General features: G+C 44.3%; 1 protein-coding gene across 2 annotated transcripts in view; it reads right to left on the bottom strand.

Annotated features, from left to right (window-relative positions):
• The window catches only part of PLCB1 (phospholipase C beta 1), a 2,228,480-nt gene that overhangs the window by 727,373 nt on the left and 1,474,590 nt on the right, over positions 1 to 26,517 (bottom strand). The window lies entirely within an intron of this gene.

Raw genomic sequence — 26,517 nt, 5'->3', positions numbered from 1 at the left:
ATTAAAGACCAATACAGAAGCATATGTTCCCATCACACACAAAAAACATTTGAATATTAATTAGGTGCATGAGTGTGCATATGAAGGGGCATATGTACAAGCACGTAACGCCATCGGAGCATCACTTTTTATGACGGTTTAATAGCATAGAGGCATTCCTCATATTTACAAGGTGGCACTAAGCTACTTAACGGGGCTTAACTCTACTTTGTAAATATGTCCCTTTCCGCCACAGTCCTCTGTGGCAAAGGGGTGTGAAATGGGTGTTGCAGTGGGCGTTCCACTGCAAAACCCATTGCATTTTTACACTGCCCCAGATTTACAAGGCTGAGGCAGCGCCAACAACTAGGTCCTGGTCTTAGAAGGCTATACGAGAATAAATTATTAATTTCTCCTCGATTTTTCCTCTTTCCATGTGTGATGCATTTTTCAGCGCAGATAGAAAGAGCAAATCGCCATTATTGTTTATCTGGAGGAAGGTGTCCCTTCCTGCACCTAAACAATCACCCCTGCAGTGCAGGCACCCTTGTACCATGGCGCAAGGGTGTCTGCGCTGGCGCTAGTCAGCTTTTTAGTGCCAGCACTAGGAGAAACATAGGGGTTCGCCGTATTTTTGTGAAAACGATGCATCCTTGCATTTTAAAAATACCAGGGCACGGTGTTGCTAAATTTGGCGTAACACCATGCTCCAACATTATTTTTGTAAATATTCCCTGAAGTGCTTTGAACTCTTTGCACCCAGTGCCTTCCTCAACAACAACCAGCTTGAGGTAGTCTCAGCAGAAAAACTGCATGCAATGGCAAGGTGGCTGCCTGTTCTGTAGCTTACTTTGCCATTTACACCTCTATACTGACCCCAGCATCACCTCCTAACAGCCTGCACTGCTCCTGGTGTGATGTATTTTTTTTTGCACTGCAGTCAAAAGCTTGCGGCTCCAATTGCACTCTATCTCTCTTTGCAATTAAGGAGGTGAGTGCGATTGCCGAGACAGGTTCACACAGTGGCTTGAGATGCCCAATACCAAGTAGGTGATGAGTGTTGTGCAATAAGGCTAGTTTAGTAGCAATGGGGTAACTCAGTATCCCTCAGAAACTGGGCAATCGTATTTAGAAAAAAAATGGTTCTGTCGGGTATCACATATTCCTTAAGCAGCCGAAAAATCAATGAGTTATTCAATGTTTACTTTGAATCAAAGCAACACACACGAAGACCATATGGGGTATCGCGTCTCTTTTTATAAATTACATCATTTATAAATACCCCAACATTCTTTGTAAAGCTGTCAACACACAAAGTGAAATATATTGTGATATGTGATAAAAGTGACATCAAGTGCTCAGTGATACAGTAATGGTGCACAATATGTACAAGGTGATTAAAATATGTACAAGAACATTGGTGGCCAGGAAACAAGTATTGGAAATTAATGATTCTGCAAATTAAAGGAATACGTCTTTTTCGCGGAGCCTTAGGGCTGGTCCAAGGGACATTGTCGACGTTTCAACCCAGGGTCTGCACTACTAGTGAGTCAGTGCGGGTCTTCATCAGGACATAGGCGGGGGATGATGACAGCCTAATGCTGACCCGTGGGGCAGAAGGAGCGCCTAGGCAATGGTGCAGCCTTTTTGCTACAGCCGGTCAGGAGGGGCGTTTACCTCTGAACTGTAAATATTCTAGAGCGCAGAAACTCACGTCTCGGGATTTCTTCGCTGCCGGTGGGTTCTTCTGTAGTTAGGCAGAAAGGAATCTGGTCGTCTTGGACATCACCAGGCGTGAGTCCTGGCATGCCGGTTTGAATTAAGGCTAGGCTGGGCCTGGTTTCATTGGCAGGTCATGACCCTCAACGCTGGAGGGGCTTGAGGAGGGCAACAGACAAAACTGGGTGGTGGCGCAAAGGGATAATAAAAAAAAGTACTTAGCCGCCTTTCGCTTCGCATTTCCTTCATTCTTCTGCATTCAGCTTTAAAGCACACCTCATGGAGCCTCAGGCAACCCCCTTCTGTAAATCCTGAAGCTGCTCTCAGGCTGCAGATGAGCGACCTGACAGCAGCACCAGGATTGGCTGGAGCGGGCTGCCTCGACGCTCCAACAGGCACAGGAGGCCTGGGCCTACTCTCCACATAGCTGTCTCATACAGCTAGGTGGAGAGGTTTACACTGCAAAAGTCAGGCTGGACATCGCAAGACGGCTGTCCAAAGCAACTTGTGCAGTGTAAACTGGTGGAGACAGCTCCACTTCCCTGCTGAGAGTCAGCAGCAGCCCGCCCCCAAATACTGCTCGGGCTGGGAGCAATGAAAAATAAAATGGTACTTCATTTTGTTGGCGTTTTATTTTTCATGTTTGCTGCACTGCACTGGCTGCCTTAATGGGGTACTGCTGCTGGCTGTTTTTTATAGAAACCTATAAAGTTGAAAGCTGAAATCATGTTCTTTTACAGAAAGCTGAGTGAATAGTAACTGATTTGCTGTTTTCATCACAACTGTAGAGAACTCAGATCGGTTTAGTGTTTGGTCTAACCGATTGCTACTCACCCCCTACGGATCCATTGAGAGCTTTTGCATTGTCGTTCATTTTTACACAACTTAAATATGTAATTCCATTTCGAAACAAAATAAGGCCCTATACTTAGATAACATAAAATAGTACAACAGTGTACAGGCAGAAGCGAGCCTGGACCAGGCCACTGAAATTAATGCCAGCTTTCTTTGATATCAAAAATCAAGAAGGACTAGCTAGGTTTTTACAGGGAAGACTCAATGGAGTACGTATGTCAAGGAAAACCAGTAGGTTTTTGGAAATCCCTCACCCACCAACCTAGTTGGTGGCATGCTTCATCATCGGGCCCACCACAGTGGCACCTAGCGTGCCCCGGGTGTGCTTCGACGCCAGATTACTGCGGAGCTGGTATACTTACTGAGTGTGCAGTGTGGTGAGTGTGAAGGTGAAGATTAAAAAGCCATACAAAAAATCCCAGCACCCGAGGGTAAAAACACTATTTTAATAAACTGGGTCTCTGTTGGCATATTAAAAGGCAGACGGACACGGTGGAGTATGGATTATGACCTCCAGTGTCCTGTGTGGTCTACATGTTTCAGCCTGGCCTTTCTTAATTTAAAACAGGCTTTCCTCAGGACCAAGTGAGTATGTGTGGAGTTGAAAAGGTGCTATATGGGTGAGAAGGGGGTTCCCTCTCGCTTTGACAGTATTTTGCTGTTCAAAGCCTCCTTGGGTCGCCTGGCAGAGAAAAAGATGTGTGGAGTTGAAAAGGTTAATTTACAGTGAGTGTTTTTTGTTTTTATGTGTAGCACTCCCTAAGGTGCTATATGGGTGAGAAGGGGGTTCCCTCTCGCTTTGACAGTATTTTGCTGTTCAAAGCCTCCTTGGGTCGCCTGGCAGAGAAAAAGACCGAAGATGTCGATCTGGTTCCTCCTTGGACCTGTCGTCCTTCTGCGGCGCCCGGTTGTTTTTTCACAACCGGGCGCCGCAGAAGGACGACATGGTGAACATAGCGCCTTAGGGAGCCTAGCACATAAATTAGATACAAGTACAGATCAAGCTGAGTAAGAAAGCGGTTGGATTATTTGTACAGTTTTCGTGCTGTAGTCAATGCTTTGTGGAATTTTTGCAGGCAGTTATTGTTGGTCCAGTTTTCGTGCTGTAGTTTACGATTTGTGGAATTGTTGCACGAAGTTATTGTTGGCCCTTGCAGCGCTTTCTTCTGCCTGGGGTCTTCCAACAGCAGAGTGAGTCCCACCGCAGGCCGGAGGCTGGTGCCGGCCCTCCTGTGACGTGCTATCCTGCTGAGTTCTGCTCATATTCTCGGGTAGGGGGCGGTATCTCATTCACCGAGCTCTGGGCGTCTGACGTCTTCAAACACAGGTTGGGATGAGTCGACTCTGCCCGCATCTGACGCTTCTTCTGGGTGGGTGCACCGCCCACTTTTGCACCTGGGCGTGGAGACGTGTCTCGTGTCCTCGGTGCGGTGTGCTGTTTGCTACCATGGATGTCCATTCACTGAAGTGCCAGGGGTTTCAGAGGTGATGTCACACACCCTTTGAACCCCCCCCAATAGCTTCGCAACGTTTATCCTTGTTCTGTTCTTAGCACACCCGGAGCCTCCTGTTTACCTGTTTATGTCTAAGGGGCCGCAGGGACGGGGACTCGTGAGGGAAGCTTGGCCACTCCAAGGGTTAATGCTGACTGCTGAGGCGAGTGACAGGCATGGAATAAACAATGGCGGTTCAGGAAGAGTCCGCTGTGGTGGCCGACAACTATGAGAACCGTGGTTGCCTGGCATGCACGATGAGCACCTCATGCTGTTGTGAGAGGCAATGGGGGTTGACTGTTGTGAGCAGTGATTGAATAGTGGGGACGTTTCTGGCTAGCGGACTGAGATTGCTGGTTTTAGATTGATAGAGCAGTGACTGCTGAGGCCTGGGCCATAGAGTTGTGATTGCTGGGATGGGGGCACAGCACTTACTGCTATGGATGATGAGCAGTGACTGCTAGGGTGCAGTACCGACTCACTCACTCATACACCTAAACATCTGTCCACCACATCCACACCCACCCAATAACTCACCCATTCATTCACCCATCAATACTTCTTCACTCGCCCCTCTGTTCAGTAATTTATCCATCCATCCACACACTTATTCATTCACCCATCAATCATTCCATTTACTGGCCAGCACTCACTCATAAATTCATTCAGTCATCCATGAATTCACCCACCCACTAACTTATGCACCCAATCATTTACCAATCTACACATTCAGACATGCTCGTAAACTCAAGCATCAATCAACAAACACACAATTCTTCAGTCAGCAGTACTTCATCCATACGATAAATCCCCTATTCACACATACACAAATTAACCCTTCAAATAACTGACTCATCTATTTTGCCATCCATTTACCCACCCACTCAGTCACTCATTTGCCAATATTCACAAACAGACACATATATAATTTCACCATCAATAAACAAGCACGTTAACACAACACTTGGCCCATCCACAAGTTTGCCTTTGCATTCTGGGATTTGTAGTTTTGTTCGTGCAATTATAAAATCGGAGAAAATTCCCAACATACATAAGGAAAAACCTGCACTGTTTGAGCTACAGAGAGCTGTGTTTGCTCAAGTATGCCAAGTTCTCGGGAATGCTAAGCACAGCAGCTTGGAAATGCCGTCTCTAGCATCGGGAGATGAATGAATACATGAGCTGTACATAGTATAGCGCTGCAGTCACCTCATGAAGCTAGCTTGGAATTTTCATGTTAGATCTCTTTTTGGGATTTACAACAGCTATGCTACAGCAGCAGGCTTAAATTGCCATTTTCTTCACGTGACACTCGCCACGGGGCTTCGTGTGGCGTAACACAAACAGAAGCAACAAAATCACATTGTTTCATATGTTTCCTGTCACAACGGAGTCACCACGGTAAAGTGTGTCTTTGTATTAGGTGGCACTTGCCTTAAACAATGAAGTCATTTGTGCCTTTCAGCCACTCCTAGTTTTCAGCCCAAAGCGCTCTGCATGTTGGGACATGTAGTTCCACACGTGTAATGGAAATAGTGGCGCTACCACCCCCAGAATGCTGTTGCCTGCCTAAGAGTGAATTGGTGATTCCCTTGTAGGTAGAACCACAAGGGTAGAAGCATTTAAAAAAAATTGAAATCTCTTTGAACAGCACAGGGCGCCGTGCTCCAGGTGGTCTTTAATTGGGCACACAGAGTTTGTTTCTCCCTTGCTTCGTTCCTACGGTAAAGCGCTCTGATACTTGCGGGTCTAGCCAGCGCTATACAAGGGTGAATGCCAATGTCGAGGAGCCCCCTCGCTGTGCTTGCTTCCCTGCCCCCTCGCTGTGCTTGCTTCCCTGCCCCCTGGCTTTGTGTGTGTGTGTGTGGGGGGCTGTCTGTGTGTGTGTGGGGCTGTCTGTGTATGTGTGGGGCTGTCTGTGTGTGTGTGGGGCTGTCTGTGTGTGTGGGGGGCTATCTGTGTGTGTGTGGGGCTGTCTGTGTGTGTGTGGGGCTGTCTGTGTGTGTGTGGGGCTGTCTGTGTGTGTGTGGGTGTGGGGCTGTCTGTGTGTGTGTGTGGGGCTGTCTGTGTGTGTGGGGCTGTCTGTGTGTGTGTGTGGGGCTGTCTGTGTGTGTGTGTGGTGCGCTCTGTGTGTGTGTCTGTGGCTCTGTGTGTGTGTCTGTGGCTCTGTGTGTGTCTGTGGCTCTGTGTGTGTGTCTGTGGCTCTGTGTGAGTGTCTGTGGCTCTGTGTGAGTGGCTCTGTATGTGTGTGTGGGTGGCTTTGTGTGTGTGTGGCTCTGTGTAGGTGTAAATGCAATAGGTCATGCATTTGCGAGCGATTAAGCTATTGGCATTGTAAATGACAATGCCATTTATTTAACGATTAAGCTATTGGCAATGTAAATGACAATGCCATTTATTTATAATTTAAAAAAAAAAAATGTCATGAGCAATGCCAATAGCTCTACCTTTAATAATGCCGAGACCATTGCATTGTAAATGCTTGTTTTAATTGCTCCGACATAAACCGAACTCTTTCAATGTCACTCAATATTCTTTATAATCTGTAGCATTGTAATATGACAGTGACAGCATGTACATAGTCTGGTCTGTAGCATGCAGGGATCCCAGATTTCACACCATAAAGGCATATTATTACCATGCTATATTAGTCCTCAGACTTCAACCACAGCGTGCCATGTTATGTGTTACAACTCGACGTTAGCACACCCAGTTACACTTTAGACTCCACCCTTAACATGCTCGATTATTCTCTCGGCCCAGTCACTAACTAATGGTACTATTCACCGGACCTTACCCATGGCATGATATATCATCCCTTTAATGATCAGTAAATTATGGATTTAAGCCTCAAAACATTCTCCAGCGTGCTTGCCAAATTGCTAAACTGATGCTTCATTCGTGGAATGATGTCAATAGGTCTCTGTATGTACTATTGAATTATTGGAGAGATGCTGTTGCGATTACATACTTTTGCTGCCACAGTTGTAGGTGAGATCACTCATAAAGACATTATAAGTCTTTGCTGCCTCTCCAGTGAGAAACAAGCTAAGTGAGGTCACCTTAATCACTAGGAACCTTTATTTTTACAACTTTGGATTACAGGCCTCTATGGCGTCATATCATTACCTCTCGTGACTTTGTTGTCACACCTATAAATGCAAAATGTAAGTGAGGCCATACCAATTAATTAAATAGATTTGTTGTCGCATACGTGAGGTTCGAGCCTCGGTGAGGTTACATCAATGCATGCTTGGTCCTTGTTGTCACAACTGTGATGTGCAGACTTGTGTGAGTTCATTTAAAGAGTCTGTATTTGTGTCACAACCATGAGGAGCACACCAAAGTGACTTCACGTCAATGTATTGTTTCCAGGCTTTTAATATCACACCTGAGAGTTACAAATCTCTGAGAGATCACATTAATTCATTTCCTGCTTTTGATGTCACACCTCTGAGTTTCAGGTTTCTGAGAGCTCCCATGAATGCATTCCAAGCCTTTGTTGGCAAACCAGTGTGGTACAGGTCAGTGATGTTACTTGAACCCAAACTAGGCTGTACGATGTTATACAACCTGTTCCTAGAATTTGATTCACTCCTACAGGTTACAGGCTTTTGTGGCATCACGTCATGCCACTCGTGTGGTGCCAACCTTTGTGAAGGTACAGCAATTCAGTAAACGTATTTGTTTTCACATGTGCACATTTGCAACCCTCTCTGATGTCTCATCGTTCCATTGCTGCATTCTGTGATACCAAATACATGAATTACTTGCATTACTAAAGTTACATAAATCAACTACAAGCCTTTACAATGTCTCATCAAACAATGGCATGGTCGAATGTCACATGTATGGTGTTACACAGTGCATACTCACCCTGTGCTTTTGAACTTCAGCATTGTGAATCTATGATGTCACCAAGTGCTCTGACACCCTTGTCCAGTTAAAGTGTTTGGATGTCCACAGTCCTATATAACTGGGTGCACCTATGAGATGCACTAACGCAATGTCTGTATTTATCACTGTCCACCTGCTGATAGTTTAAGTTAAGTATTGTGGCAATTATTTGGCAAGTGTTTGGTTTAAAGAGCTCCTATCCCAAAGGCAGCATATGCACAGATACATAAGGGAAAGCTATTCTGTATCCCGGTGATGTCCTGTAAGTAAAGACTTTTGAACTGATACATTTTCTAGAATTCGGACAAATGCCCGGGGCGGGGGAGGCTACTTCTGTAGGTTTTGGACCACTAAGGTAAGAGGAAATATGTGTTAATAACCTTCAAAGAAAGTACCTAATACCACTGCTTGCCTGGAACACATTACATTAAGGTCTGTAGTATTGCTCTACTAAAGGTGAAAATCTATAGGATACCCATTAAGTTAAGGGTGCAGAGTGAGGAGGAAACATAAGTTATGAATCTGTTCATAGAGGAAAAGAGGAGGAAACATAAATATCATGCGTATCTATATATGCATAGCCACGCAATTCTGTTAGTCTGCCATATAACACAGATCCTTAATGCCGAAGGGTTTCTCATGGCCACAGATGTGTGAAGTGGACTCGTACAGAGCAGCATGGAAGGGAATTAGGGTTTTGAAAATTAGGACAATAGCTCGTGTATTGGTGGATGTCAGAGTAAATCTGAATTATTTTCAAAGATATTTGACATTTAACAATTCTCAAATCAGTGCCGATGCCAACACACTAAGATATGGTCCACCCTGAACTGCTAGACAAGATCTCATCTGAATGGCAATACGAGCCGCTCCGGATGTGGCTTGGAGTTATTGGTCCTCCTGCTTCAGGTACAGAGTATATCCCCATTGCATAGTGAACTACAGATCTCACATCAAGAAATACCCATGCCACTTAGGCTAGTTCACTAACAAAAAAGTGATCAACTGAATGCTTGCATTGCCTTCAGCCACTAGCAATTAGTATGAATGTTTTGACTCAATTTTTTCTTTTAATTGTGCCCTTAAAGACGTGGAGTGTGCTCAATTTATTATGATTTCCTAGTTAACTGTCCAGTTAATTCTTCCCCTTAAATTAGCGATACTGAGGATACTGCTAATTCCAGTGTTTGAATATAATGGGAGGGCGGGCTCAATGTGAGACCCAGAGGGTAGCCTTAAAAAATAAGAATTACTGGGGAATCATTACTTCTGATTTCATTCCCCCATAAACCCCCCACCGATCGAATTTCAACTAGATATTTGAGCTGCTTTACCATTGGAACTTGTCATTCTAGCAACCTCTATTACATGCTGCACTGGAAATAAGTAAGCTTTGACAACGTGTGAAACTACAGTTTGTCCCACTTTTAGTATAAGCTAAATCATGTGCTCTTTACCAGCAATAGTCACATTACTTGCTCTTGAGCCTTGAACAACTTTTAAACCATTCGAGATATTTCTTACCCACCAGTGCTTGAGGAAAAATACTTGTTGCCATGGTCTGTCAGTTTAGTAGCCAGTTAGTTCAGTAGTAAATGATTTAACCGGCATCATGTTGGGCAAACCCTTCAATGTCAGTGACTGAAAGCAACTTTGCTGAAATTAGTGTTATCACTAGTGGCTTCTATTCTATTCTGTTATATTCTATTAGCACTTATATAGCACATAGCTACCCTTAAGCATCTGAGTGCTGCTAGTGCGAGGCAACTCTACAATGAACCAGAGGAGGTGTTAGACCTGGCATCTTTGGCGTGGTTTCCCCAGATTTCTTGCCTCTACCTCCTGTATTTTTGACGCTGTGCTGGATTTCGTTTTTGCTGGTTTAGATGCTTTGGGCACTTTGCCACTGCTGATCAGTGTCAAAGTGTAAGTAAGCCCCTAGTAAAGTGCACTGAGGGTGCCAGGGCCGGTGAATTCAAATGCTACAAGTGGGCCTGCAGCACTGGTTGTGCAACCCACAAAAGTAGATCTAAAATGGTGTCTCAGGCTTGCCACCGCAGTGCCTGTGTGCAGTTGCTAACTGCCATGCGGACCTGACCCGTGTCCCCACTGGCCAGGCCTAACCCTTCCCTTTCTGTACACATTGGACACCCCTAAGGAAGGCTCAAGGTACCCCCCCTGGGCAGGGTGCAGTGTATGTGAAAGGTAAGGTATGTCCTGATGTAGGTGACATGCCCTGATAGTGAAATACTGCCAATTTTGTTTTTCACCATTGAGAGGGCTATATTGCCCATAGGGTATAATGGGGAATGCTGTGTATAATGTTTACCTGCATATCTTCCCATAGGAGCAAGATAGAAAATTTAAGTCTGGTATCCCTGAACTCAGAATTTAATAACACATCTTTTAGGAAGAATGGTTTTTAAATCCTGTGTTTGAGAACAGCACTTTTAGAAAGTGGCTGTTCTCTTGTCTAACCTTTCTGAGTGCCTTGGCCTATTTATGAATTGACTGTCTGGTTTGTGAGTGATTGGGGCTGGGGAGCCCGCCGGAGGCTGGATGAGTCAGCTCTCGGCTGAATAGCTGCATCTGCATCTTGAGTGGTGGAAGGGGATAGCACCTGGGCCTGAATAGGGCTATGCCTGCCTTCCACCATGCTGGCTCAAGCTCCTGCTGGGTGGCTGACGACCCTGCCCCTCTCTCTGAAAGGAAAGAAGACGTCAGAAAAACAAAGTGCTCCAGGACTGACCACAACTGGTCTGACTAAGTCAAGGCCTCTCTGCCTACAGAGAACAAAGGAAAGACTGGTATAAAAAGGGATACCCAGACTACAGAGAATGAGATCATCCTGGAATCAAGAAGGAACATCTGCCAAGGAGAAAGCTGGAAGACTCAAGAGGAAGGACTGTCCTGCTGTGTGTTTGTGGGCTGACCTGCAGTTGCTTTGCTGTCAAGGAGAGGGGAAGGACTTTGCTGTCGCTTTGTCCACTTGCTTGAAGAGATCTCCATGGGACTGACGAGAGCTGGCCTCCTGTTAAGAAGTCTCAGGAACAAAAGGACTTCACCCCCAGCTTCACCCTGAACTACTTTTCTGTATGAGTTCTGACCTTCTTAGAGTGCTTGATCCAATTGTGGGGCAACTGGAAGTTGTGCCGGCTGTTTGGGGAGCTGGACAAGGAGAAAAGAAAATCTGTAATTTTCACGCATCGCTCGATTGCGCAGCGCATCCCTGACAGTGCGAGGAAATTCCCGCCGCTGCGAAGATCGAGATTGTCGCAGCGCCTGTTGCCGCTGCAAGAGCGGACGCATCGTTTGCTTGCGGAACGTATCGCCCCAAAGCGGGAAGATTCCTCTCGCTGCGAGTATCATTGCAGAGCCTGTTTTTGCTGAGTGAGATCGCCTCACCGCTTGCTTGCGGACTGCAATACGTCGCTGTGAACATCGTCGCAGAGCCATCGCATCAAGGAGCCGCGAGAGAAGATCGATGCTGCGCCACGCACCGCCGCCGCACCTGAGATCGTCGCCGTCCCGAAGATCGTCGCATCGTGCCTGTACGAGACGCTTCCTACCGAACCTGCGCACCGGAATCCATACAAGATTTCACATCCCTCCCCATACAGACCGGATTCGTCGCAACACGCCCGCTGCATCCAGCGGGGCTGTCCCATCGCCTCCCCAGGATCTCAGGAGTGATGCATAGCTTGTTTTTCAACAGTGCAGCTTCCATTTGGAACTTTTGTCGCAACTACAGGTACTTTGGGCCAAACATGATGCAACTGTGGATTTTTTTTACGCAAACGCTGGAACTCTTGAAAATCATATTCTTGAACTGTGTATGTTGGATTTTTGTCATTTTGGTCTTGTGTAGTTTAGATACAGATACTTTATTTTTCTAAACTGGTGTGGAGTCCATTTGTGGTGTTTTCACTGTGTTACTCTCAGTGTTGGTATAAATACTTTACACATTGCCTTTGATAAGCCTGTCTGCTTGTGCCAAGCTACCAAGGAGGTGAGAAGGGGTTATCTAAAGAGTGTATCCCCCTTACCCTGACTCGAAGCAAGGGCCCCTATTTGGACATTGGTACCTACCTCTGCCAACTAGAGACCCCCAGATCTAACAGGGGGGCTTGTCTGGAATAACCACGTTTTGAGTGACATACGGAACACTAGTTCGTTCGAGATCAACCTCAGGGAGGTGGAGATGGTGTTCCAAAATTTGGCTTCATTGTAGCACAAGGATTGGCCTTCCCATCTAGATCTTTTGATCAGGGGGATCTTGGCCAAAAAGGCATTAGAGGATCTGAAGATGTGTCACTGAAAATAGGGGGGGATCAGATATCAAGAGGACTTCTTTCCAGGAAGGCCCTGTTGGCAATGCAAAGGGATTTAAATGTAATTTGCTCTTCCACAGGGAGCCAATGAAGAGCTTTGAGGCACTGATGAGTGGAGTGGTGTCTAGGGACATTGTGCATACAGAATTTGGGCAGCTGGGTTCTGCACCATCTGCAGTTTGTGTAAGGTCTTTTTGGGTGCACCCAGATAAGTTAACCGTAGTGCAGACGAGAGAGTATAAGTCTCATGGAGAGAACGGGGAGAAGATGAAGAATTTTTCTCAGCATCTTGAGAATGTTGCTTTTGAGACACTCTTAAGGGACTCATCCAACAGTCCCCCGGGCTCTTGCTGGCAGTTTTTAGCATGGTGGGAGTCCAAGGCAGTTCAGTCAGCCTAAATTCATTAAAGGATCAGGGTTATTGCCAAGGATCACAAGTTCAGTTTTATTACCATTTAATTTCAGGCAAATGTTGTTCATACAGGCAGTCACTTTCTCTAGGCAGGGACCCAGGGAATCCGAGAGGGGGATGTTATTCTGGGTGACAGAGAAGACCAATTGCATATTGTCCGCGTAGGAAACTATTGGTATCCCGAATGAATGGACGATATCAGCTAATAGCCTCTTTTATAAATTAACTAATGTAGAGCTAAGAGAAGAGCCCTGTGGTACACTGCATTGAAGGGGGATAATATCTGAACTGCAGCCACTGTTGAGGATTTGAAATCATCTATCCACCATAAAGGATTGAGCCAAGCTAGAGCTACCCGGCGATACCAGCGTTGTGTATTCATTTGATTAGGAAATTGAGGTTGACCATATCAAATGCTGCACTAAGATCAAGGAGGTTAACAGCTGCTATACCTACTCATCAACCTTTTGTTGAGTTTGCAATCACACACACTTTTCTAAAGTCAGGGGTAAATTCCTACATCCAGGGTCGTAGAGAATGACAGTATTTACTCAAAGACACTTTATGTTTTTGCAGAAAATAATTGATAGCCATAATAGCATCACAAAAGCCAAACATGCCTAACAAGATAGATTGATTCCTGCTGCTGCAACTCACAACATTTCTCACTATGCCTCTGAACTATCTTTGAAATGAGAGGGTGATGTTATGGTATGATGTCTCCTGGAAGAAGGAAATCCTTCATTCTTTCAATAAGAACACATTTCTAGATATAGGACCCAAATACCATTGTCAGAATATCCTCTGACATAAATATATGTCCTAATATGTCATAAATATCACAAACTACCACCGTATTGGAGTTAATATTCAGCAATATTTTGTAAACAATATTTAAGACATGATATGCAAGTCAACATGTAAGTGATCGTCAAACAATGCAGTGACTCACAATCAGTCCTGAAAGGACCAGCACAGTCCATCAAAAGTCACAATCAGAGTTCAACATTCATTACTCTCTTGATCCAGGATAAGCATGTGGGGTTTAAATACCTCTAATAAAAGTTGCCAACAAAGTGTACCTGGTAGAGCTAGAAAATGCTTTCCTCCTAAATGGCCCAGGATGGTGACAACTCTGTTCACAGTTTCAGATCATCTTGTGAAGTTGGTAGATTAGGACTATCAATCCATTTGCTGACTGCTGAACCACAAAGATGTTAGATTATTTTCTGAACTCTACTGTAACCTGAACAGGCAATATAATTATGTGCAAGTGTTGGCAAAAAAACCTCCAATGTACTGTTGTGTGTTTCCTGCATGACCCAATTTAATTTTCCCTATGTTAGCCTAACTGAACATGTTATAGGTTTAATTTTCCTATGCATGCGTTACTATATAAACATGTTGGCTTTTGTGCCACATTGCACTTTCACACGGAACCTGCTTATGTTTTTGCATTCTGTTCTTTTTCTGGGATATGGTGTGAGCACCACCGACAAGGTCAAACAACAATGTCCCTTGTTATTCTTTTTGGCCAGGCACTAGCACTTAGACATAACACACGATTGGGTCTGTTGTTTACATGCCCAGAAGACCTAGCAGATAGATGAGCACATGAGCCACAAACACACTCATGGAAGGAGATTTCTAAGACAAGAGCACTGAATCCGCTGAGATGTAGAGCGTCCATCTGTGTATGCTAAGGTACGTGGTCTGCCAGTAATCTCAGCTATATTACATATAATCATTTAACTCTATCAAATCCCATAATAATAATAATAATAATAATAACTTTAGTAGCAGGACAGGAAGTTAGGCCACTCTGTCCTATAAAATGACAGGGCTTTTCATGGTATATGGATTATTACCCGTGCTAACAGTATTTATATTATACATTTGTTTTCTAATTGTGGTAGTATACTGCATTTCAGAGGTAAATAGATTTATTAAAATATTCAGAACTTTCTTCATGTCTCCTTGTTATTTCATTGTGGACAAGTACGAGTGAAAGAGCGAAAGGGTGTGTCCTGAGAGGGTTGTGTTCTAGGTGTGCAAATTCACTTGTTTCTCTGGTAACGATAGGAGGGCAAGTGACGCACTATAGCTAGTCGGACTCGGGCTCATAGATACTGAGGTGGTATGGTGACTCAGGCCCACATGCATCAAGCATTTTTGGAGTCGCAAACGGTGCGATTCCTTAAAATCGGCCGTTTGCGTTTCCAAAAGTGCTTTTTGGGATGTATCATGATACTTTAGAAATCGTAACTTTTTTGCTATTCCTAAAATTGCGTTTGCTTTTAAGAAGTCGCAAATATGCGATTTCTTAAAAGCAATGCATGATTACTTTTAAAATTGCTAAATCGCAATTAGGGGGTCAAATTTACCGAGTGGTTGAACCACTCGGTAAATTTGCAAAAAGTGTTTAAAACGCTGAAAATGCATTTTTTTCAACATTCATGTTACGGACACACATGTCCTTAGGACATGTGTGTGTGAAACATGATGCGAAAAATACATTTCAGGGGTGCATGGGGGGGTCCTTTGGACCCCCCCCTGCACCCATGAAATGCATTAACAAATTGCGATTTTCAAAGTGAATATCGCAATTTGCTAATGCCTTCCCATTGCATCCTATGGGCCTTTTGGCCCATAGGAACCAATGGGAATAGCGAATTCGTAAATTGTATTTCGGTAATTTATGCTATTCGGTAAAAATTGCGATTTTTACAGAATTGCAAAAAAACCCGAAAATATTCATGCATAGGCTTTTGCGATTTCTAAATTGCGAATCGTTATTTTTCGCAATTTAGAAATAGCAAAAGCCGAGATTTATGCATGTGGGCCTCCGTCCCTACATACTGATATTCTATGGTTTCAAGCATAGTTATGTTCCAGAGCAGAATCCCTGCAACAGTGCTTGATGTAAAAAACAAGGCCTGATGCAATTATAAGCTATACCTCTATGGAACCCAAAGATATTCGGTTCTGTCTATACCACAGGGTAGAGAGTTGCCTAATATTTCATGAGAACTGCACAAATTCTCACTCTGTTGTTCTAAACAGCATAACGAGTTCAGCATGAGCTCACATGAAGCCATGAATTGTACATAGTACCAGGCACGGCCCGTGTAGGGCGTTATACCGGGGCGGTGACATCAGGCGGGGGAGGGTCAGGGTGGGGGGTTGTAAAATGCGGGATTTGGACCATTACAGATAAGTACCAAAAAACCAAAAAAAACGAATTTAGATTTTTTTGTTTTTCGGTACTTACCTGTAATGGTCCATATCCCGCATTTTACAACCCCCCACTCTGACCCTCCCCCGCCTGACGTCACCGCCCCGGTATAACGCCCTGCACGGGCCGTGCCTGCATAGTACTCTACATAAATATAACTTCCCCTTTATTATTAAATGGAGGCTGCAAGGGTACTTCAGCAACAATGGCAACAATGGCGTTCTGGCAGAATTCATGATTTCTTTTAGAAGTTTTTTAAAAGCTTACTGTTTAAGCAATATTACTGTACTTTAGAGTTTATACTGTCTATCAAGCCAAGCCGACATTTTGTGAACTCACTTAATGTAGCTTTGATGTTCCTTATCAATGTAGATTCCGACTCTTAAGATTAATGAACTTACGAGGTGCAACCTTTTATTATCTCAGATATGCTACAAAATGTACAAAGGAAAAAACACAGAGCAAGATACTTAATCAATTAGATCGGCAATCTAGGCTTCTACCTGTCTCTGAGTGTTCAAATAAGCTCCCAATAATTCGCAAAGACCCTCAAAACTGTGGTGTTGCTGGAAGCGGTTTGCTTTTAATTGGTCAAAAGCAGCCGCGGCCCGTGGAGGGAGTTACGGTGGGGCAGGAAGGCGGGGAGGGGGAGGGGCATGGTGGAGGGTCCTAAAAACAGGCATATGGATCATTGCAGGTAAGTACACAATTTAATTAATAAAACGAAATTCGTAGCGCGCACAGCATTGCATTTTGCCATGCAGTGCGCGCTACGAATTTCGTTTTATTAATTAAATTGGTTACTTACCTGCAATGATCCATATGCCTGTTTTTAGCACCCTCCACCCCGCCCCTCCCCCTCCCCGCCTCCCTGCCCCACCGTAACTCCCTCCACGGGCTGTGGCTGGTCAAAAGGGGAAATACCCACCTTTTACTTTAAATAAATGGCTCCAACTACACTCATTGTTATCCAACCAACATTGGCCTGTGTCTGAGGCGACAGTACTCCTTGTTAACATTTGCCCAATAGTGAACACTCATCATGCTGGTTAGGAGAATTTCATTTTAGAAGCAGCTACACAGATGAAAGCTACATTATGCAAATCCTTGACATTTAGAAAAAAAACTAAAGTAATGGAAGAAGTGTTCGCTGTACGTCATGGCTGCATATCTGTTTGCCAAAGAAGCCTTTCACATTCATCTTTAGCATTGGCAGAGGTCTATTTTAGAATTAAAATCTATACTTGACTTAGCAACCGGTGAAGAAAAAAATTGTGATGGTATTGTGACATTTATCAAACCTACAATCGAAAGGGTGAACATAGATTTTTGGAAATGTGCATCAAAGATGATTTTATTAAATTTGTTCATCTCTGCCTGATGCCTGCACAATCCATAAGATGGTTTTGCCCGGCCTCATCTCCTGTAGTGAAAGTAAGTAGTTTTTCAGAGCTCAGTGGCATGGTGCAAAGTGGCTCCCAGGAAAGAGCAAATGATCTACGGGAGCAGGTGGTCAGCTGGCACCTTTCTGGCAGGAGGACAGTGGATGGATATAGGAACATTTACTCAGATTCATCTAACAATGGGAGGGGAATGAACCGTAGGTGACTTAGAAAAAGCAGACAGGTCATATATTGTGACAATTTATAGTAAACTATGCTCTAGTATGAGATTTCCTTTCAAGATGATCTTCTTTGCAGCCAGGCTGACTCCATTCACCCCTGGAGGTGTCCTGGAGCCAAGTCAGAACAACACCCAAGGTGGAGATCTGAGTGGGCTTCTTCACACAATGGCACAATGATCCCGAGAACCTGCCCTATTTAGAATGGATGGAGGGAGACGCAGGGGCTTCGTGATGTCAGGAGGTCCCACCCATCCAATTTTATGTGTCAAAGAACACACTTTCATGTACATGCCCATACATGCAAATTGTCATGATTGTATTTCCTCCCCTAAACTGAACACACTGACGCCCATGTGGATTAGTATAAGGAGTTTTGCAGTGCATGAAGGTGCACCTAGGCATGACTCCCGCAGTGGAGGGAAGTTGTGCCCTGTGCAGTGTCATGTCCTTGTAGATGGACTGCCGATACACCACACACGGGACTCAGGTGAGTGTACATGATATTCTTTATTATGTTTGCAGCAGCATGCCTCAGCACATCCGTCCCCTTGCTCAGTCCTCCTTGTGTGTGTCCGTCCCCTTCCTGTCCCCTAACAGGATGTGGTGTCCGGTGACCTGGTCACCTCCCTCATGACCCACAGGGTCCTAGTGTCCCCTCCTGTCCAGTCGCCCAGTCGCCCATCTGTCAGGTCACTACACCTCCCCCTTTGTCGCAAACAAATCTTTGTTACATACAGACAAATCTTTGGTACATTTCAACTGGACATTGTCACCCCTTTTTATGTTGACAGTATTTGCTGATGATGCTGGAGAGGTATATATATATATATATAGAGAGAGAGAGAGAGAGAGAGAGAGAGAGAGATACGGAAAAAGTGTGTCCACAGGTCTCCGTTTCTTTGTATCTCCTCAATCAGTCTCTTGGGCTTCTTGCCTTCTCTTTTTGGTCTTTGTTCTCTTAAATCCTCTTGTGCTGCTTTCCCTTGGGCGTCTTTCTTCAGCCCACGTTTCGGCTGCTCCTCTTCTTTTGTCTTTAATTCTCTAGAGTACGACTCATTCCTGGTGATGTGGTATTGTCCTGCTGACGCCGTTTTCATTTGCCCTTCCACTTTCATTACCGTCAGTGGGTCTTTTGCGAAAGTGCTATCTGACTTCCGTGGTTGTCTTTGTCGAGCTAGCGCGGTGTCTCTTTTTCTCGCTTTTGCATCTGTTGCATGTCTCTGCCAATCAACATACGCCTTCATTCTTGTTTCCGCTTCTTTGTCTCTTTCAGCTATGTCTTTTTGTTCCATCCTTTTCACTTCTTTCACTTGGGGCAACCTCGTTCTACTTGATCGCCCCAGCACCAGCTCCGCAGAGCATCTTCCTGTGGGGCTGTGAGGGGTGTTTCGACAGTTTCTCAGCACCTGACATAGTGCTTGTTCAATTGACTCTATCGGCCACAGAGACGCTATTCGTCGATCGTTGCTCCCAAGGTACTCCATGAGCCTTTTGCATTCGTCACTAAAGAATGGTGGTCCATTGTCTGTTTGTTGTGTTTGCGGTGACACCCATGCTGCCAATATGTCATCCAGAGCTGGCAAAGTTGCGTTGGCTGATGTTGATTCCACTTGTCTCCCTATGAGGAATCTGGATAATTCATCTATTACTACCAGTAGGTAATTTCCTGCTTTCAAATGCCCGTAGAAATCAGCTGCCAGCTCTGTCCATGCTGCTTTTGGAAATGCGGACACTTGCAGTGGCTCCTGCTTTGATGTGGGCCCCGTTATTTGGCCGATGTGACAGTGCATCACACTTTCTTCTCCCCTGTTGTCAAATCTCGGGAACCATACTTTTCCTCGCCCAATTTTTTTTGTTCCCACAGTCCCTCTATGTGACTCATGTGCCAATTCTGCTGTCCTTCTTCTCAGCGTCCGTGGTATTATTATTCTGGTGCCTTTCGTCACTATTCCGTTCTCGCTTTCTGATAGTTCTTCACTAATCTTTTTAAACGCCAACAGCTCTTCCTTCACTACATCTTTTTTCCAGCTGCTGTTGTTGTTGTTGTTGGGGTGCCTCCACCTTTGCTGTGTGGTCACCTTCATTATGGTCTGCATGGTGATGTCTTGTTTTGTCTCTTGTTCTAGTTCTTTCATTGTTATCGTTGCCGGTGTGTTTCGCTTCAGTGCAAAGTTTAGATGTTCCTCCGCCATGGTTGTCGCTTGGGACACTTGTGGTAGGGTTTGCTTTGGTATCTCGTCTGCTGTCTTGTGTTCCTTCCTCGTCTTGTGTATCCTTTTGAGGTTGTGATCCATCAGCATTGTCCCCCACTTCTCTATCCTGGGCGGTCTCATTCTTTTTCGGTGTCCGCATGTTGTTACCAGTGCTTGGTGATCTGTTATGATTTTGAACAGCTTTCTGTGGATGACCATGTGGTAGCGTTCACACGCCCACACTGCCGCCAAGCTCTCTTTTTCCGGCTGGGAGTATCCTTCTCCCACGTTTGATATACTTTTGCTCCCATATGCCACCATGTGTCTTGGGGAATCTTTTCTTGCTTTGTGTTGTGCCACTATTGCTCCCAGTCCCACTGGGCTGGCATTTACAGTCAGTTCAGTGCGCTGCTTGGGGTATTCTTTTAGGATGCTTCGTTTTCCTGGCATGTTGTATGTCATGGCCATGAGACCCGTTGTCTGAGCTGTGATGATGCTCAGCAAACATGGCGCCGGGATGTCGCCCTTCAGCACATGAATGTCCTCTTCGATCCTTTGGTCTTGGTGTGTCGGCTCTTCTGTAAATTTCCCCATGTTTGTCACTTGTTTCCGTGACCCCCGAGTGAAAACCTCAACTCGGGACAGTCTCGACGTCTGCTTTCTCTTCATCTTTTCGCATTCCGATACACACATGATGTTACATGTTGCACCGCTGTCCAAGACAATCTTTGTTTTGTGTGATCCTACTCCTATCGTCACGCACCTTCTTTTTCCCTTTTCATCTTCATCCGTTGACTCTGTGGTAACATCCGTCATAAGATAGAGTCGATTAGTCCTTTCTTCTTCTTCTTCCTCTTCTTCTTCTTCTTCACCTGATTCTAGTGATGAGCTCCTTTTTCCTGTTTCAACATGTCTACTTGTTGACACTTGCGGTCTCCATAGTCTTCCTCTGTCGTTCCTGGACTGCACTCCTTGGCGTGCGCTGGCATAGTCATTTCTCCCATTCCATTTCTTACACATCTGGCCCAATGTTAGGCATGGGCCTCGATGTGGAAATTTAAGTCCACACCTGTAGCATGTTCCTTCATGGTGTTTTCTCATGGCCTGTTCATTCCTGTCTTTTTTCCAGCTGCCTGCGCGATCTTGCTCCAGTCGTTTGTCTTTTCCTCGCTCCATCTCCTTGGCGTGTGCTGTCGCTCTTGCCTCCGCTCTTGCTAGCGACGGGATATTCTCTGGTGGCGTTGGTTCTCTAATTCCTACTTGTGCTCTTCCTGGTACTTTTCGTTGTTTCCCGTGCTTTCTGGCACTCTTCTGTTTTCTGTGCTCTTCCTGGCACTCTTTGTCTATTTCCTGTGCTCTGTGCTCTTCCTGGCACTCTTTGTCTATTTCCTGTGCTGTCTCTTCTTTTCTGTGCTCTTCCTGGCACTCTTTTGTTGTTTCCAGTGCTCCTCCTGGCACTCTTCTATTCTCCATGCTCTTCCGGCACTCTTCTATTCGCTGTGCTCTTCCTGGCACTCTTTTGTTCTTTCCGGTGCTCCTCCTGGCACTCTTCTATTCTCCGTGCTCTTCCGGCACTCTTCTGGTTTCTGTGCTCTTCCTGGCACTCTTCTATTCTAGGTGCTCTTCTTGGCACTCTTCTGTTCTTTCCTGCGTTTCCTGTTTCTTTTGACCTTTTCTCTTTGTTGTTTCTCCTTTTTCCTTTATTTTATTTTATTGCATTTGCCTGTGCTTTTATTGCTCCATTGCTGTTTGGGTCGGCACTTTTTTGCTTTTCTCTTCTTTCTCTGAACCTTTCTTTAGCTTCTCTTGCTTTTATTCCACTCTTTTAACATCTTTCCTTCTTTTTCTTCTTTTGCCTGACTCTGTTATGGCTGCTCTGTTGTTTCCAATGTCCCTTTCTTTTAATGTCCTCTTTAAGATGGCCGCCGCTCTTCACGCGAGATTTCGCGCTCGAAATCTCGCTCTCGCCTGACTCTAAGATGGCCGCCCGCCACGCTCTCGCCTCCTATTGGTCCAGCCGCCTGGATCTAAAATGGCCGCAGAGACTCTCAGCCTCTCGCGAGAGCTCGCGCGTCTGATTTCGAAGCTTCGCGCTTACCGCGTTTTTTCTTTCCTTGCTTCAGAGGCGGTCGGGTGGGCTCCGATCTCGCTCCTTTTTCTCGTTTCTCCTCTTACCAGCTTATCCAGGGTGGGCACCTGGTTACTCCTGATGGCAAGGTCGATCCACGCGTCGATCTCCACGTCGACCTGCGCGTCGGCTCGTTTCCCTTCGTCGCCAGTTGTCATGTCCTTGTAGATGGACTGCCGATACACCACACACGGGACTCAGGTGAGTGTACATGATATTCTTTCTTATGTTTGCAGCAGCATGCCTCAGCACATCCGTCCCCTTGCTCAGTCCTCCTTGTGTGTGTCCGTCCCCTTCCTATCCCCTAACAGGATGTGGTGTCCGGTGACCTGGTCACCTCCCTCATGACCCACAGGGTCCTAGTGACGCCTCCTGTCCAGTCGCCCAGTCGCCCATCTGCCAGGTCACTACATGCAGATCTCTAGGTAACACTTTGGAGACACCCACATTTGTGCATGCCATCCTCAGAGACCCACTTGAAGTCGCACATTTTGAGACTGGGCGAGATTGATAGGCACACATCAATTTGTATTAACCACTACATTTTCCACAAATTACATTTTCTTTTACGAACTGGCTTAAGTACAAAATGTGATTGTGGTCCCTTTGAGTGTCTGTGCGTAAACGTAATTCATCTTTGTGTTTGAAGCCCAAAATGTGGTGATGGCAAAATACGCAGCAGAAACAGTTTGCAAAAAATGGTCTCCCGCAAATATAACTGATTTCAATCGTTGCTACAGCATTACCATATCCAATTTTAATTATTGTTTAAGTAAGCTGTCATTCTATGTTTGTAATCAGTGAGTGCACATGTACATGTGCGTATACCGTACACAAGTCTTACAAGATCTCTCCATGAACGCCTTGGCTCTGGGCCGTGTTCTTCGAAAAGATTGCTGTGTCTTGTTCTACAAAAACAAGGACAACATAGCAACACCGACGACGCTGAGAAACATTACGAGCATTTTGTTTTGTTTCTGGCAGGCATAAAAAAAACACCGAAAAGCAATGCAAACATCTCCCGGCCTGTAATTTCCCCGGCCAGCTGAATGTGAGCAGAACATGAAAAGTGACATGTTTTGACTGTCGGCAAAGGGTAGCATGTGTGTCAATGTTTAGCACTCCCCGGGCACCATATGGGGCAATGTGGCGAGCAGCTGCAAATAGCTTTGTGCCAAGGCCTTCCTGGAGAAATGGAAACCATTACTAGCTGGAGTTGAGTGCATTCTTTTCTGGGGTCAAATGTATTATTGTCAGAGTGCTAATGCATACAGGAACATAAAAAAATTGTAAAATATTTGAAAGTCATTTTTCAAAAGCGTGCAATATTTGCAAGACTAAGAAATATCTCGGGAAGTGAGCAGGGCTGTGTGGAAAATGTCTTGTTTTAAATTGGCAGCATTTTGTTAAACAGTAGTTACGGTGCACAACGCTGGGCAGATGGCAGGACCCCAGAGGCAAGCAGAACAGACAGAAATAGACAGATTGGAAGAATTATTGTTAATATCAGAAAGGTCTGAAATGGAGGAAAACGCATTACTTGGTAACAAGATGGTTAGAGGCAGGGAGAAAGATAAAAATGAGAATTACTGAGAAAGGGCAGCTGGACCGAATGCTCCCAGGCAATACATTTTTGGGAAATTACAGAGGACTCGTCGACAAAACAATAGGCCTGCCTTTCTTTTCGAGGAATTTGATTTTGTTGTACAGCTAATAAGTGACATTTGGAGAAAAAAAGAAAGACTAAACAATGCGCTTCTTCCTAAGGAAATAACATTTTGGCGGAATTGTCCCAGATTAAATTTACTTCTTTCCCTCACATGTTCTACTAGAAATTCTCTAGACCTGTGGTTCTTAACATTTTAACTTCTGTGAACCCCCACTTAATCATTGATGGAACCCAGGGACCTCAACTGAATCATTATAAGAATCCAGGGATCTACTAAGCACTTTTGAGGGTTTGAACAGCAAAACAATATATAGAAAAATACTGATTTATTTTACTAACATTTTTTTTTTAATATCAAATTTGTAATTTTAATGGGAAGGTTGGAGCTTTTCTAAATTCAATTGAGGCCACTCATTGTCCATACTATATTTTTTTTCATGCACTTGTACTGATCCCACAAATCAATCTGAGGATGTTAACTTAATTTTTAGCCTCCAATTTCAAATTCCCGCATGTTTACAGAATGTTTGATAATTTTCAATTTTCAATTTTGCTCTTTATAAAACCTGTATTATTCTTTTAATGTTATTTAATTTTCTAAGCAGCCACAAATCTCCTGAGTAGGGGTTACTGAACTCCAGGGCTCCCACGATCACAGGTTGAGAACCACTGCTCTAGACCTGTAATGTGATTAAAAGATTGCTTTGCACTTTTTTTCACCTTATTCAATAAGGTTCACCTTCTAACGCTCTCCTTGCCTTAGTACCCTTCCTCGATTCAGTACTCTCGGGGCAATTTATGTAACAGTAAACATGCCATGGGGAAGACCACACCAATTACACAGTATAAATAAGTAAGAAGTTTAACATGATCCTAGAAAAGCCATAGAAAGTTGTCTAGAAACCAAGATAAGGGAGATGCCAAATTATAGGGAAAAAGCCAAATTTAAATAAATGAATACAAAAAATGGTGGGGAGTTTATTTCATGGTTCACTTAGGGCACCAGTTGTCGACTGATACCACAGGGGTGCAACCAGGAGCGGTCTGCGCAGGTAAGAGAGGTGGGGTGGTGTCTGAAGGGACTCGACAGACAACGGTGATGGGCAATTAATATTTCATTTCCCTTCGTCGTTGTCTGTCGAGTAACCCGCTCTTACCTTCACAAGCCGCTTCTGCGTACAACTGCATAGAATAATGTAATGAACTTTACTAAGGGAGGCTAAAGGACAAGGCCAATGGCATTTACAATGCAAACAATATACAGTCATAGCATCTGGGCGTAAATTACCTATAGAAGTGTATCTCCTTTCAATCCTTTATCAAGAAGACACTTCTAGTTAGTGCCAGTCAAATTCTCCATTTATATTTTGCTGTATCCTAGAATCACTTTGGAAAGCATACAAGATGGGCAAGGATGCCCTAAAAGGGAATGAATGCCTTTTGCAGATGTGGTAGTATGGAATGCAGAGGTTCCTGGAGCTGCATGCATGTTAATTACTAATTGACTGAAGGATAAACTAAAGATTTGAGAACTAATTAATGGTGATAATGCACCAGTTAGCAGTCCCGCACAAAAGAATATGGAAAGGTAAGGGCTAGTGCAAGCAGCAGCTGTCTGTAGGATGATGAGTGAGAACTAGACAGTTGGTGTTTTGGCTTGTGGAAGAGATCTGAAATGTAAAAAATTAAGCTAATGGGGTGCATCCTGGAAGGCGAAGGTGGGAGAATTTGAGGCAGGCCTCAAACTTTTCCTCTCTGGTGATTTTATTCACACTTCAAACAGCTATGTGGTTCTTGTTCAATTAGAAGGGGAAGGTATTGCAAAACTCAAAATGTATGCAATTTCCTATAGCAACATGTGTGCATACCTGGTGCGCAATGCCCTTCTTATACATCTAGGTCCAGGGTCTAGCTGCTGATTCTGTATTTCACCAAGCAGATATTTAAAATGATGGACACATACTGCAATGAACAGATAATAAAATAACTGTTTAGGCTTTGTATTTATATGTGTGTGTCCTGCAATGTGTGAACGAAAACACTGGGAAAACGATGGTGGATAAAAATGTACGTCCAGTACCACCATAAGTAGAATTACTCAAAAAGTCACTAGGAAAATATCACTTTATAGATTCTAGAAAGTATTTGGCTAAGACCTCCTTAAAACATAACTTCAAAGAATTGTAACATGTATTAACAATTTATTTGAAACTGGCAGCCTTTCTTACTGTCAGTATTCAGTGTGCGATTCCATTGCCTTACCAGCATGTCTTTGTTTTAACAAAATTTACTGGGGACTTCTTTTGTGAATGTTTGTAATTGACAATTTTGATTCTTGTAGTGAAGTATCGTAAAACATATAGTCACATGCAACGCTTCAAAGTAATAATTTGTTTTTTTAATTGAAAGCAATTTTTCCAAGTTCTATAACATAGTGCCATATATGACTTTCTATGAGTGCCAGTATTATGATCACCATATTCTAAATCTGGTTATATTAGCTCGTTTGGCATAGTAACAGTAGGTAACAAAAGTTGTTCTCCACTTTTACTACATCATAAAGGATTTATTAAAAATTAAAAGCAATATTTTTAAATTTCTATGAGATAGTGCCATGCATGGCTTTCACTGAGTCACAGTATTGTGAATACCATATTCTAAGTTTGGTTATACTCGCTTTTTTGGCGTAGTAACAGTAGGTACCACAAGTAGTTCCCACTTTTACTACAACATAAAGGCTTGACTGGCAACTTTGACAGGGATCTATGAGAGCCTGTGAGTGCATCACATGCTGTAGCACAGCTTTGGGATGGGAGGGGCCATCCACTGGTGGGGATAGGTGGCCGATGGCCAGGAATTAATTGTGTCACTTTTGGGACAAGGAGGAGAAACAATGTTATGTATGGTTCCAAAATTACTACTTTATCCTTTTGAGACAGTTGAAAGCGGGGCAGATGATTTTGTAGGCCAGATACAGCACTGA

This window comes from Lissotriton helveticus, chromosome 6 (assembly GCF_964261635.1).
Source record: "Lissotriton helveticus chromosome 6, aLisHel1.1, whole genome shotgun sequence".
Lineage (NCBI taxonomy): Eukaryota > Metazoa > Chordata > Amphibia > Caudata > Salamandridae > Lissotriton > Lissotriton helveticus.
Note: the sequence above shows the minus strand (reverse complement) of the source record. Positions and strands in the feature narration are given on the sequence as shown.